At 36.1% G+C, this 4,329-nt stretch overlaps 1 pseudogene; it reads left to right on the top strand.

Annotated features, from left to right (window-relative positions):
* Positions 1 to 1,834: 1,834 nt before the first annotated feature.
* LOC101328011 (zinc finger CCCH domain-containing protein 15 pseudogene) lies at positions 1,835 to 3,108 on the top strand (annotated as a pseudogene).
* Positions 3,109 to 4,329: the final 1,221 nt, after the last annotated feature.

Here is a 4,329-nt window from a genome sequence, read left to right as displayed (position 1 = left end):
CATTTTATAATATAGAGAAATATCGAATCATTATGGTGTGCTCCAGGAACTAACATAGTGTTGTAGGTCAATTATACTTCAAAAACAAATAAACTCGTAGAAAAAAAGATCAGATTTGTGGTTACCAGAGGCAGTGGATAAAGGGAAGAGGGACTGGTTGAAATGTGTCAAAAGGCACAGACTTCCAATTATAAGATAAATAAGCACTAGGAATATAGTGCACAACATGATTAATATAATTAATACTGCTGTATGTTATTTATGAAAGTTATTAAGAGAGTAAATCCTAAGAGTTCTCATCATAAGGAAAAATACATTTTTTTAACATCTTTATTGGAGTATAATTGCTTTACAATGGTATGTTAGTTTCAGCTTCACAACAAAATGAATCAGTTATATATATACATATATTCCCATATCTCTTCCCGCTTGCGTCTCCCTCCCTCCCACCCTCCCTATCCCACCCCTCCAGGCGGTCACAAAGCACCGAGCTGATCTCCCTGTGCTATGCGGCTGCTTCCCACTAGCTATCCACCTTACGTTTGGTAGTGTATATATGTCCATGCCTCTTTATCGCTTTGTCACCGTTTACCCTTCCCCCTCCCCATAGCCTCAAGTCCATTCTCTACTAAGTCTGTGTCTTTATTCCTGTTTCACCCCTAGGTTTTTCATGACATTTTTTTTTTAATTTCTATTTTGTACCTCTATGAGGTGATGGAGGTTCACTAATCTTATTGTGGTAATCATTTCATGATGCATGTAAATCAAATCATTATGCTCTACCCTATAAACTTATACAGTGCTCTATGTCAATTATATCTCAATGAAACTGGAAGAAAAAAGAAAAATAGTAAATACATGGAAGAGATTTACATGCATCATTCACTGTCCAAAACAATTAAGCTTTCCTCTACTTTCTCCTGCCTTTCTCACTTCCTTCAAGTTTTGCCCAAATGGTACCTCCACAACTTATAGTCCTGTTTAAAATGGCAACTTTCTCCCCACTCCCAACACTGCTCTTTATGGCATTTATCACTTCCAACCTACTATACAATTTACTTCTTGTTGGTGTTTATTGCTGATGTTTCCACACAAGAATGTAAGCATCACCAAAGTGAACAATTTTTTTTTCTTTACTGATTGTATCTTAAATACCTAAAGCAGTGCCTGGCATTGAATGATATTTTTGACTATATGAGCAAAGTTTTAGTATTGCTTCTCAGACCCTCTATTTATAATGAAAAAAAAGAACAACAAAATATTTAGCATTACTATTTGGGGACTGAAGTTATTAAGTTATTACATACTAATTTTAATTAATAATAAATTAAATTAGCAATATAAATATATAAGGTAAAAAAAAGTGAGCCTGTTTTTAATTCATTATTTTGAGCCCTTAATTTTCTTTTTTGCAACTAAAACTGGTAGTTTTAGTTGAATCATACTCTTGTCTTTATTTGGTCATTCTGCAGTAATGTTTTTTGCACAAGGATCTTAACAGAGCCATGAAGAACTTGAGTATCTTTTTGACTTTCTGTTTTTGATTAGATTCCTTCAAGGACATGTTCTTCCAAACCTGTCCAGCTCAGAGAATTTACATGGAGTGCTGTAATCTTGAGGACAGTAAATACCCGTGGTAGCTGGCGTTAGTCACAGGATGGTGCATTTTAAGGGATGAAACATTTTGTGTCTCTAGATAGCTTCACAAAGGTGGCTTAGATCAGTGTTCCTTAAACTTTATTGTAGGCGTCTTCCTCCTTCTCCTACTGCAGGGCCAGAGTCCCTGAGGGAGTCCAGCTGTGTTTAAGTCTGGCGGGTGCCACCTGTCTCTGCCATGCCCCCCAAGAAACAGGCTCAGGCTGGGGGCAGCAAAAAGGCGGAGCAGAAAAAGGAGAAGATTATCGAAGACAAAACTTCTGATCTAAAGAATAAGAAAGGAGCAAAGCAACAGAAGTTTATCAAGGCTGTCACTCATCAAGTTAAATTTGGTCAACAAAATCCACTTTAGGTAGCATAAAGTGAAGCTGAAAAGAAGTTGAAGAAAGATGACAAGAAGAAGGAATTGCAAGAGCTAAATGAGTTGTTCAAACCTGTAGTTGCCGCTCAAAAAATAAGTAAAGGTGCAGATCCCAAATCCATGGTATGTGCATTCTTCAAGTAAGGACAGTGTACTAAAGGAGATAAGTGTAAGTTCTCTCATGACTTGACTCTGGAGACAAAATGTGAAAGGCGAAGTGTTTACATTGATGCAAGAGATGAAGAGCTTGATAAAGATACTGTGGATAATTGGGATGAGAAAAAACTGGAAGAAGTAGTAAACAAGCAGCACAGTGAGGTGGAAAAGAAAAAACCAAAAACTCAAATAGTGTGCAAGCATTTCCTTGAAGCTATTGAAAACAACAAATATGGCTGGTTTGGGGTATGCCCCAGAGGGGGTAATATTTGCATGTATCATCATGCACTTTCTCCTGAGTTTGTCTTTAAAAAAGATAAAAAGAAGAAAAAGAAGATGAAATGTCATTAGAAGATGTAATTGAAAGAGAGCATTCTGCCATAGGTCCAAATGTTACCAAAGTTACGTTAGAATCTTTTCTTGCATGGAAGAAGAGAAAAAGACAAGAAAAGATTGATAAACTTGAGCAAGATATAGAAACAAGGAAAGCAGACTTCAAAGCAGGGAAAGCATTAGTGATTAGTGGTTGTGAGGTGTTTGAATTTCGTCCTGAACTGGTTGACGATGAGGAGGAGGAAGCTGATGATACCTTTTATACCCAGGGAACAGGTGGTGATGAGGTTGATGATTCAGTGAGCATAAATGACATAGATTTAAGCCTGTACATCCCAAAAGATGTAGATGAGACAGGTATTACTGTAGCCAGTCTTGAAAGATTCAGCACATATACTTCAGAAAAGGATGAAAACAAATTACGTGAAGCTTCCGGAGGTAGGGCTGAAAATGGTGAAAGAAGTGATTTGGAAGAGGACAACGAAAGGGAGGGACAGGAAAATGGAGCCATTGATTCTGTTCCTGTTGACGGAAGTCTTCTTACTGGGGAAGATTTGGATGAACTAGAAGAAGAATTAAACACACTTGATTTAGAAGAATGACACCAAACAAGTCAATGAAAAAATTAAGCCAGCTCAGCATGAGTTGAAATTGACTACATTAAGTTTTTTCCACCTAGAATTCAACAGGATGTTTGTTTCCCATGCTGATTCTGGAGGGCTTACTCTCCTCCAAAAAAGGAATATTCTCCCTACATCTTGTCTTCTGACTTTGGCTACATCTCATAGTAAGTTCAGAGTAGTTCATGATAAATTAAAAATATAATGGTCATTGCAGAAAATGATTGATTGTTTTAACTGTCCACTCAAGTAGGAAGTGTAACTGCTTTTCCAGCTTTTGATTTTCATTGGGTATGTGTTATTAGAAGGACAACATAAATTTAAATTACCCTTCATTTAATGCAGTTTTTAATGAGTGATTTTCTTCCCTTTGTATTTATATGTTCAAAAGGCTGCCTAAGATATGAGCCTGTACTTCATAAAGGAAACTGTGTATGCAGATTCAGTATTGTATATCTTTGGACAATTAGATGGACATTTAAAATGAAACTTCATTAGTCTGCCAGGATCAGCTGCAATGCCCTGTGTTAAACTGTTTTAAACTATTCCTTTTCTTTTTTGCCAATAAAGTTGTAAATAAAGACCTTGATACATTGAAATCCAAAACAATAAAAATAAAACTTTATTGTATATGCAAATTACCTGGGAATCTTAAAAAAATGCATATCAAGAGTAGGTAGATCTCCAGTAGGGCTCTAGATTCTGCATTTCTAATCAACACCCAGGTGATATTGACACTGTTGATGCAATAAACACCCTTTGCATAACAAGGGTCTAGATTAAACTTTTTTATTGTCATTAACCTGTTTCCTACCTGAATTAAACTTCAATTTGATTTCTTAAAGAGCGATGAGGAGAAAAATTACACACTTTTTCTTTCATAGTTTAAAAGCATCTGGTAACATTTTTACTCAATAATATTAATTATGAATTTCAAGTTTGTGTACAATAGCATTTACAAACAAATAAGAGAGTTAGTTTTTAGGAACGATCTAAAGACAGGTGTAGATTTTATTCTCTAATGAGGTTCAAGTTTAGGACTGTAATGAGCCTCGCTGAAAAAGTGAAGCTAAATGGCAGATTTGTTTTGATAGAGACCGAGAATTTTAAGTGCGTGCTGGCTTTACATGTCTTTGAAACTCTGTGCTATAAAAACACAGAAGCCAGGAAATGAACCCAGCCAAGTGATTCCACTCTCTAAAG

The sequence above is a fragment of the Tursiops truncatus genome, chromosome 11 (genome assembly GCF_011762595.2).
Source record: "Tursiops truncatus isolate mTurTru1 chromosome 11, mTurTru1.mat.Y, whole genome shotgun sequence".
In the NCBI taxonomy this organism is placed as follows: Eukaryota; Metazoa; Chordata; class Mammalia; order Artiodactyla; family Delphinidae; genus Tursiops; species Tursiops truncatus.
This window is presented reverse-complemented; position numbering and strand designations above follow the sequence as displayed.